General features: G+C 40.3%; 1 pseudogene; it reads left to right on the top strand.

The window, feature by feature from the left end:
- Window positions 1-8,284: 8,284 nt before the first annotated feature.
- Window positions 8,285-8,402, top strand: LOC126413712 (5S ribosomal RNA; annotated as a pseudogene).
- Window positions 8,403-11,580: the final 3,178 nt, after the last annotated feature.

Below are 11,580 nucleotides of genomic sequence, written 5' to 3'. Positions count from 1 at the left end.
TTCATACCTGTCGTTCTATGTGTTGATTGATTATACTCTGCAATTATTTCTGGAAGTATGCCAGTCCATTTCCATGACCCACAAAAGTCGACTTGCCTCCACATGAAGTTTTTTGTTGTTCTGTTCAGTCGTTCTGCATTTGACGATTGCATACACATAAAAGTGGAATACTAGGGTATTCAATATCTATACATTAAGATCTTAAAAGTATTATTGTGGAATTCACCACCATGGTTAAATACTGCGCAAGAAAGTTTTAAATATGTATCAATGATAATTTATTCATATGTGCTGAGTCATATTAACAAGATATGGTTGCCATAAATCATCTAAACCTTTAATTACAGCAAGTCTACATGAAACACTGTTCCATATTGGTTTGTAAAGCTCATTATAACTTAAATCACAATTAATTAAAAGCGTATCTTTCTCGAAGCTCAGAAATAATTTAAATGACATCGTTCATATGCATTGTATTTACAACAGTTGTCGATATCATTAAAAGCTTAAAACGATTTACTGTATCATTAATATCATTATGCATAAGATATGTAGGCATTAGCTCAATTGTCCACTTTCGTATGGTAAAAGAATGATTTTACTTCCCTGCTATTGGCATAATTACTATCGCATGAGGGTTTAATGATAAGAGAGTATTTCCTACTGCGGTTGTCCCTTGCGTTGCCCTCACTTTGCTCGAGGACGTTTGCCATCATTAGTACCCCGTATACGTCTTTAAATCTTTCGCTAAATAACTGTCCATGTCAGATATTGTAAAATAAACGTTTTTTTAAGTAAACCTGATGTGCATTCGAACTATCAACAATATGGATTTCTCGTTAATGTTACTGTGCGCGTACCTAATATATGTTGATGAGATTCTAACAGTGTATGTCCTATCTCAATCGGCATGTGTGTATCACTTAATGAAATCGTGACTCATATCATCATCAACCAGTTTATTAATCGTTTGTAAGACTCGTTCACTGACTTCAGTGTCTGGTCGAAGTGTCTTTTTGAGATTTTGTTTCCGAGTCAATTGCGTGATTCTCACTAATTTCAGTTGTTGAGGATTTACGTTTTCTGCTTCGATAATTTTCTATTTTATAGACACGTCGCTGCCCACTGAACAGACTTTGCGTCTGCATGAAGCATATATACACTTAAAACAAATTCGAAGTCTGTGTATAAATTACGATTCATCACCTTTTACAGTGAGTGTGCTGATTATTTTTTCAGTTTCGTCTATCTTTACAGTCAACCTATTGCATAAACTCAAAATAACTATTGTGTGTATTAACATCATCTTGATCTTTATGAATTGGTTGAATGTGTTGCATCTACATACAGAAATTCTGTTAATGCTCTCCACGCTCCCTCAACTTTAGAACTTTATACTGTAGTTAATTTGTCCATTCTATTTTTAATGTATGAGGGCGGTTCAGAAAGTAACCTCCGATTGGTCACAGTGCGGGTTGTGGGGGAGTAGCGACGCCATCTGTGCGTTCACGCACTCAACAGGTCAGTCGGCATCAAGCCGTGGTCGAGTGAACGACGTACCTGCGCTAGTTTAGTTTTTGTGGCAATTTGAAATGTGTGCTGCAATAGAAAACCCCGCCAAATGTGAAGTGCGTGCTGTCATAAGGTTTTTTACAGCCAAAGGATATTCTGCAGCAGCTATTCATCGTGAGCTTTGTGCCGTGTACGGACCAAGAGTTATGAGTGAAGGAGTTGTCCGTGAATGGGTACGTTTATTTAAAAGTGGACGAGAAAACGTTCATGATGAAGATAGGAGTGGTAGACCATCATTGCTGACTGACGAACTCGTTCAGACGGTTGATGCAAAAGTTCGTGAAAATCGACGTTTCTCAATGTCGGAGTTTTCCACAGATTTCTAAGACTCTCTTGTAAGAGATAGTGACAGCAAGATTGGGTTACCGTAAGTTCTGTGCACGATGGGTGCCCAAAATTCTTACCGACCACCACAAAACTCAAAGAATGGCCTCTGCATTAGACTTTCTGTCACGTTATGAGGACGAAGGAGAACCATTGTTAAACAGAATCGTGACCGGTGACGAAACCTGGATTAAGTACGTGAACCCTGAGACAAAAGAACAATCAAAGATGTGGGCACATTCAAATTCGCCTACCAAACCAAGAAAAGCCTCGCAAGATTTTTCTGCCAGGAAACTGATGGCAACGGTGTTTTGGGATGCCAAAGGGGTGTTGTTGGTTGAATTCATGGAACGTGGTACGACCATTAATCAAGACGTGTACTGTGAAACAATAAAAAAGTTACGACGGGCTATACAGAACAAACGCCGTGGTATGCTGACTTCCAGTATCGTTTCTTTGCACGATAACGCCCGTCCTCACTCTGCTCGCAGAACCCTTCTTGAGTCCTTCAAGTGGGACGTTATCAACCATCCACCTTACAGCCCAGACCTGGCGCCAAGTGATTATCACCTCTTCATGCATTTGAAGAAATGGCTCGGGTCACAGCGGTTTGATGACGACGAAGAGCTCAAAGATGCGGTCACAGGCTGGCTCCAGGCACAAGCGGGTGATTTTTATGCAGAAGGAATTTCAAAGCTTGTGAAGAGATACGATAAGTGCCTTAATCGCTATGGAGACTATGTAGAAAAATAGTGCAAAGATGTAGTTGTAAGATGTATATATTAAAATATTTTTATTTAACTTGGTGTATTTTTTTAAATCAACCGGAGGTTACTTTCTGAACGGCCCTCGTATTTTCATTACGCTATCAATACTTATAACAAGTTTTTGCTATCCCCCGCACTGTTCATATTTCCTGAGAGCTATACACCTCAAGAGAATATTCTTAGCGGAGCAATGTATGAAAAGTGGCGTGTCATGAGTTCTGATAGTAAGCGGCATGCACTGGACAGAGTGACATGTCTCTAGCTTTCTCTAGCGAGTGTTCATAACAGAGCACCACATGAAGCATGGTGTGTTGTATGTTTCAATACTGGGCTATGTGTCACACAGACTGATGTACATTACATCGCCTCGTGAAATTTATGCACGGTGGGAGCTTTTAATGTGACTGTGGTTATTGTACAACCAATTGCATTGAGTTTATGAAGTCGTTGATTCATTTCCCTACTTTCATCTAATTATGTTGCTATGCGATATTTTACTACAATAATGTCATGAATTAGTTCATGCACAAGAACTTCATGACTTAAGAATATTCATCAAATCAACTCTGGTTTGCTTAAATGGGTGAACCATTCTGCTATACTCATCTATCATATATTACACACTGATTAGTAATAACATGGTCTACAATTCTGAACACTATCTGAACTTTGGAACATGTGTTTATATGCCTAACGTGTCTCCTAATGAAAGCAGTGGTGAAGACTAAGAAGAAGGATTGTATATAAAATGGTGAGTGCTACACTTCGATTTATCAGTCAATGTTTAGGTGTATGTAATGTCATAAAGTCTGACTCTGAAAGAGAGACCCTCAGTTTTTAAAACCAAATTATTTTCCGCGATAATATTTGAGCAAATAATATTGGAATGTTCCGTTGGGAGAACTAATGACGTATATTTCAATTCTGAATATCACGTCATCAAACCACAGATATCATTTAAAAGGTGATGTGACCATGCTCTTGGGAATTTCGTCCATACCGACCATCACTCAATATTTTAGTCTTGTCGATTAGTATAAAGCCATATTTATTAGGATTCCAGTAGTCCGGACAAACACTGTTAAGATCCTTACACATCATATCCGCTCTGACGTTATCATCATAAATATATTTTAGGTTTAAGTAGTCCTGTTTAAGGGCTATAATAAGGTTCACATTATATTCTAACAATTTTCTCTTAAACAAAAACAGCGTCAGCTATTTTATGCTGTCGAAAGCAAAACTAATTTCCTATCTGTTGTTGGCTTTCAGTGGTAACATTGTCGAAAATGAACAACGAATTTGGTTTTTATTATACTGAGGCGGGACTTTACTACTGTCAGTATATTTTGCATATGTAACTCCTTTAACACTATTTAGTATACTCTGTAATAATTAATAAATCGGCTGAATGAAGGTTCTGGATAATACACATACAATTAAAAATTATATACCATCAGGATGAGTTAGGAATGTCATACTGAATTCATTTTACCGCTTTTTGTGTGACCTTTACATTAGATACGATCCCAGGTCCACAATGACTTATGGTATTTTAGGTTCCTATACCTTGCCTCATACTGAGTTGGAATACAAATTGAAATTACACTACCTTCAGTTGGGCTGACATAAGAGGCAACTTTTATTAAATACTTCAGTATACATTTATAAAGAGCTTGAATATATCGCCCCAAAGTAAAGTCGTCATCTATATCATGCTTTGTATCACAGATTGTCAACATTAAATTCTTAAGTGCAATTTCTTGAATGTGTATACACTGATGAGCCAAACCATTATGACCACGGCTTATGGCGAGGATTAATGGGTCTTGGTGGTGTTGCGGCCACATGACGCGCTAACGAAGAATGAGAGAGACGAATGGCCAGTCATTATAGCGAAGATGCGAGCCGCAAATTCAGCAATCAACTGATATAAGCGGTTTTGGCAAAGGGCAGATTTATAAGACGTTGAGGCCGGAAACGAGAATCATTGGAACGGGAAGCTGGTCGCGTGTTGGTCTTGAGCACATACGGAACGTGGTTGAAGAAGGGTGAAATGACGAGTAGGCCGTACGGTATTGGACGACACCACTTGATCACAAAACAGAGGTCGGACGATCCCTCAGTGTGTAATCCAGGATAGGCATCGATCTGTGGCAGGTCTGGTGACAGAGTACAATGTTGGTGCATGTACAAGTGTTCTGGAGCACATCGTTCAGAGGCCACTCTTGAACACAGAGCTTCGATACTGCACTACCCCTGTGTGTTCCTGTCATGACCCATCAGTTATGATTGCAGTGGTCTAAGCATCACTAAGTTTTCACGGTAGGTCAATGGAAACGTGTCGCCAGTCGAATGAATCGCATTTTATCTTACACCAGGTCGATGGTAGGGTCCTTACATGCCATCGTCCAGGTGAATGGCTGCAGCAAACATGCACTGCACCACCGATGCTGGCCGGTGAGGGCAGAATAATTCTATAGGGTACATTGAGTTGGATTTCCATGGGATCTGTGGTGGTAATCGAAGGCGTCAAGACAGCAGTGAACTACCTGAACATCACTGCAGACCATCAAGAATCGCTTCATGCTTGAAGTCTCCCCATATGGCGGTGACAAATTCCAGCAGGATAACTGTCCATGTTTCAAGGTAAGAATGGTGCTACAGGGATTTCAGGGGCATTATGAACTCACACTGATGTCTTGGTCAGGTAATGTGCCTGATCTGTACACTTTGGAACACTAAGCCACCATCCCGTAATTACGGAATTGCTTGACCTGTGCATAGACACTTGATGCCACATCCTTCTGGAATCCTGTCAAAGACTTTTGGAATCTCTGTTGTACTGTTTTCTAAAAATGAAATAACAAGCTCCTAATCAAGTGGTCATAATATTTTGGCTTATCGGTCTACACTCATTCTTGTCGAAAATTGTTATTAATTGGTGAAATTTCCCACCAGAAACTTCTTAATGTTTCAATTGCACTAGCAGACTATCAGTACTTCACTAAATGTTACCGTAACGTGCATGGAGTTTTCAAAAACCTGCGTCCACTCATCGATTGTTAGTATTACTTTATTACTATGAAACTGAGGAGTTGCAATTGTTACAACAGGATGCAGTTGACTACCCAGTGTCATTCCGACAATACCTATTTTCCAATAACTCGCCCTGATGCAATGTAAAGTACTGAAAATCCTTAATGCTGAATCACGCTTTAGTATCGTCTCCTGAGTGAGAACTAATGACGGTAATAAATGACTGAACGCACAGGCATGCGAACTCAGTCTATGACAACACAATACTTACACTATATTTACTGTTTGTTGGTTTTTAAAGGAGGCTTTTATATGTTATCTGAATCATATTGTAATGGTTTTGTCAATGAATACTTGCACATATCATCTGAAATAGCAGCAACACTAATGAATTAATAAAATCGCATGCACTAATGGTATAGATGAAAACATTACAATACTTAAATGACTTAAATTTTATTCATGTCAGTTAACATTGTGCACTTCATATCCGTTCTTCTATTCGTACCCCATACTGAAAATTCTTCTTCATGTTGTCATTAATAACAGCTGTTATGTTACAATCTATGTGATGTATCAGGTCCAATTGAAACCTTGTTCAGCAGTGGGAATTTTGCCTTAACGCTGTTGAAGTCTGCTCCCAGTCTCTGGGATATGTCAGAATTAGTGTGCTTGATTGAAAGCAAGATAGTATTGCCTTGCTTGTGTCAGTGGTACTGAGCATGACTCAGTCCTAGAGACCACTGCAGTGCACTGTGTACGATTTCAAAGGTTCTAGTCCGGTAAAATGCAGCGCACAATATGTACTGACAATTATTCTTATACCATATCGATCTTTTCTTTTATAGTTCGTATTTCGCAACGTTTTTTATGCTTACAAGGACGCATATTAATCGTGTAACAGCTTTTATTCTCTAACACATTCCACACATGATATTCTTATGTAAGCCTCGTGTACTTCCCCGTTCAATTACTTCCCTCTGCACCCAGTGGAATAGCTGGCTAGGCGACACCCTAGTATAGCAGTCGTTTCCACTCACGTACCTACTCTCCTGAATCGGCTGGTATGGATACTTCGCATCAGAACCTGTTCACATTTTTAGTTTACTTGTGTCTTCGAGACACCTCCTGTACACGTGTGTTCATCGACCTCACTTTGTGGATCACTGTTACTGTCGCCACCTCCATCTCGCCGCTATCTCTTTGCCGCTGCCATCGCCGTCACAGTCATCTCACTGCCTCTGTCTTCATCATCGCCACCCTCATCTAGCATCGTCACTATCACATCACCCTGATTTTAGCTGCAGTCATTACTCACCGTCCCGACGCTGGTAAGCATAAGCAGCAACCAGGTCCCTGTCACCATGTCTCACAATGGACACTGGAGAACTGCCTCCATCCTTTATACCATCCATTTCCCTATTCCAGCTGTCAGATCCAATAGTATCATCCACATCTGCAATCACTTCATCCGCCGAACCTGCCCCTCCCTCGACCTTCTAGCACATTCTTTGTCTATCTTCCACTGCCAACTTATCCTATACCGGCCACTTTCCCTGCAACACCAGCAAATAGCAACTCTTTGGGCTATTGTGGCACCACTAGAAACCATGATACAGTAAACAAGCAGCCAAACACAGTCATGCGAAATGGAGTGACACCTCGCTATATCCATCTTCTTTAATTCCCCAACCCTGCTCCAAATTATAATCTCTGAGAAACCTCAGAATCCCCCTAGTGCAGACCCCATTAGCAACAGTGTAACCAAAGAGTCATCCTAATGAACAGATGGCCATTGCTCCCTCCTTGTAACATCTTCCTTGGTTCACCATACCCCACCCTGACACCAAATTCATAAATGCAAATCAGGTATTGCGTCCCTCGCATTCTGTTCGCCCAAGGAGAATAATGATTAACTTTTTGTCAAATCCACAAATTCCAACATCCTCTCAGACTGCCTCCTGCCAAACCTGCACCATAAACTTTCGACCTCATACCTCCCTCAGACCCTTTCACACTTGCATATTCACTGAAAGAACCTGAGCCTCCTCGCCATCCGCATCAATCCAGTGATAATGAAAATTTGCCCTGAAATCATGCGACAGGAGATGGTCTCCAAAAAGGATCCCTATCCAGTTTTACAAATCCACACAATTCCGCCACATCTATAAGTCGCGTCCCACCATTCATATCAGAGTCTTCTCAGAATTTTCCCCTATTATTGGTCATCTTCTCAAACAGAGGGCCATGATGTTTAACTGCTGAACCCTACAAATCAATCCATGAGTACTACTGTTGCAAAAATGCCTCTTTTATAATAACCATGTCACCCTCAAATTTAAAAGTCCACTCACCTGGCTTTACTCTAAGGCCTCGAACATCCTCAAACAATGTCTGAACTATGCCTGCCTTCCCACGGCAATATCTGCAGTGTTAACCACACAACCTACTCCTCCAGATCCAAAGCCAAGCTCCAACTTGCCAAATTAGAATTAACTGTAATTGTCCACGCTGTTGATCTTCCTATCCTTCCACTCACTTTCCATTGATGAACACATAATCACTCACCATTTTCCTGCTAGGGCAACGGCCTTGCCGCAGTGGATACACCGGTTCCCGTCAGATCACCGAAGTTAAGCGCTGCCGGGCGTGGCCGGCACTTGGATGGGTCACCATCCGGGCCGCCATGCGCTGTTGCCATTTTCCGGGGTGCACTCAGCCTCGTGATGCTAATTGAGGAGCTACTCGACCGAATAGTAGCGGCTCTGGTCAAAGGAAACCATCGTAACGACTGGGAGAGCGGTGTGTTGACCACACGCCCCTCCTATCCGCATCCTTATTGAGGATGACACGGCGGTTGGATGGTCCCGATGGGCCACTGGAGACTGAGTGCATTTGCCTCCTAAATAACCACCCTTTCGAACTACTACATACCCTACAGCAAGTTCCCTTGCTATCCACTCCTTTTCCTACCTACTCCAAAACAATGTCCACATCGTTTTCACACATCTCACACACCACTCCACTCCCTCACACATCGAGGAAGTTCCTAGACTCTCATAATGACGCGACAGTAATATGGAATTCTATACCATGAGATGTATTTTCACACCGCCACATCTCGTCACAGAAAACACTGGTTTGAGTCATGAAAGCGGCCAAGAGCCATTTATATGCCAATGTATAATATTTAACTAGGCACTGTAATGATGTATTTTGACGACTTACAAGGAGAAATGAATCCAGCGCTACTGACGCGCCAAAGAAGCTATACACTAATTCAGCGCGAGTGTATAAACATTGATATTAAAGACAGACTCTGAAGACATTGGAATATTAAAAAGAAAGGACAAGCGCGCAACCCATCGTCCACTGCCTGACGATATCACTCTTTTTTTATCTCCTGTATAATAAGGACGCACAATTACATAGGCGTCATTATTAGACTTTTAATTTTTTTAACCCTACAGATAAATACTGACTTTTGTTGCATGTGGGACTAACATGTGTGAAAAACGCAGAGTGGTTAATGAATGGACATTTCTTCGTGATTTCTAAACTTTTCAAACCCCTCAAGCTCTGTTATTGTTATGACGTACGGGTTAACATGTTATATTGTCAATTACTCTAAATTTGTGTTTGCTTAATCATTTACTTTCTATGTCAATTTTTTTTTCCTTTTTACGGAGCCAGCTTTGTCCGACGTGTAGCCCTTGTAATATTCTTCAAACTCAGTTTTAAAGTGGCCCTTAGGTACATTTTCAGAGCGAGTGACGTCCAGGAATTTCTTAGCAACTATTACTTCTCAAATCGCACCTCGCTCGCTCAAAGCCTCGCTGTTCTACAGTGGTACGCGGCACTTTCCAAACGGGAAAGGGTGCCACGCAAGTATATGTTGCTTCCCCTTCTCAATCTGATGCTTAATAATAATAATAATAATAATAATAATAATAATAATAATCACATAACATCAACAGATACGAAGAAAGTAAATTGGAAAAAGAAAACACTACATGGCAAGCACCCGTATCATTTAACACAGCCACACATCGATCAACACGCATCCAACACATGGCTAAGAAAAGGCAATATATACAGTGAGACAGAAGGATTCATGATTGCAATACAGGATCAAACAATGAACACCAGATATTACAGCAAGCATATTATTAAAGATCCCAATACCACAACAGATAAATGCAGATTTTGCAAACAACAAATAGAAACAGTAGATCACATCACAAGCGGATGTACAATACTAGCAAATACAGAATACCCCAGAAGAAATGACAATGTAGTAAAAATAATACATCAACAACTTGCCATATAACATAAACCAATAAAACAACACATTCCCACATACAAGTATGCACCACAAAATGTACTGGAGAATGATGAATACAAATTATACTGGAACAGAACCATTACAACAGATAAAACAACACCACATAAACCTGACATCATACTCACCAATAAAAAGAAGAAATTAACACAACTAATCGAAATATCCATACCCAATACAACAAATATACAGAAGAAAACAGGAGAAAAAATTTAAAAATACATCCAACTGGCTGAGGAAGTCAAGGAAATGTGGCATCAGGATAAAGTTGACATTACACCAATTATACTGTCAACTACAGGAGTCATACCGCACAATATCCACCAGTACATCAATGCAATACAGCTACATCCGAACTTATATATACAACTACAGAAACCTGTAATTATTGATACATGTTCAATTACGCGAAAGTTCCTAAATGCAATGTAACATATACCGTACAGTTAAAAGGAAGTCACGCTTGATCAAGGTCCGCGTCACTTTCCATTTTTGACCAGACTTAACGTCTGAGAAAAGAAATAATAATAATAATAATAATAATAATAATAATAATAACAATAATATTTCCTTACTTCATATATAGCGCCCGAACAGGGACGTGAATCAAAATCATAGCTAATCCTCTTGTTTTTAATTTCATGTGCGACCTGAGACGGAAATTTTCTGGAATAGACGGACGTGGAAAATAATACGGTGACTACCAACAGAACGGTAAAATAAAATTGGAGGCCGTAATTGCAGTTCCGAGTCGCTGTTTCAAGACAACGCAAAGTGAGTAGAATCCTTTGTGTTTGCGAAAACCCCGCTTCCGTAGTGCATTTTCTAATATTCAAGTGCTGTGCTCGTTTAAAATCCAGCTTTCCTGCCAAACCCCGCTTCATTTCGTAAATTTATTCACATTAGTTATCTCAAAAAGGTTTCTTAGCGATTTTTAAAGTCAATTTCGTTACAGTGGAAAATTTATATTGTTTTCCTGTAATTGTCTGTATATCTTTTCTTGTTGTCATTCTTGTCATTCCAATCCAAGATGGTGGAAATACAGCGTTGGTGACGGACAGCAGCGTTGTCTAATTGTTTACATTTAGTGGAATCCATATTGTCTCTTTCGTGTTTTGCTATTCAGTTTCAGTGCCGTCAGTGACAATTGACTGTTTTAGTAACTCAGAGATAGACACCCCGTGTGAGCAGTTCAGTAGTGTATCTAAAATATTACCAGGGGTCCTATCGCGAAATCTTTTGTTGCAAACATGAGTGAAGACAGGCGAGTGGATGATTCCGCAAATGAACTTTCCGAAACAAACGCGGGTACATAACAGCTCGGCTCGCGTGTTGTTTCTGATCGCCCGCAGTCCCGGTAAGGCGTGTTAAATATTGAGGACGAGGAGAGTGAGCTAAGATTCGGACAAACGTTGCAGATGAGTCAATTGGATAAACTTGATATGTGTATTGAAATGTGGCAGAGTGACAAACGCGAACGGGAAGAGGAGAAACAGAGAAAAAACGCGAACATTATGAGAAGGAGAGGGAGCGGGA

This window comes from Schistocerca serialis, chromosome 7 (assembly GCF_023864345.2).
Source record: "Schistocerca serialis cubense isolate TAMUIC-IGC-003099 chromosome 7, iqSchSeri2.2, whole genome shotgun sequence".
Taxonomy (NCBI): Eukaryota; Metazoa; Arthropoda; class Insecta; order Orthoptera; family Acrididae; genus Schistocerca; species Schistocerca serialis.
Note: the sequence above shows the minus strand (reverse complement) of the source record. Positions and strands in the feature narration are given on the sequence as shown.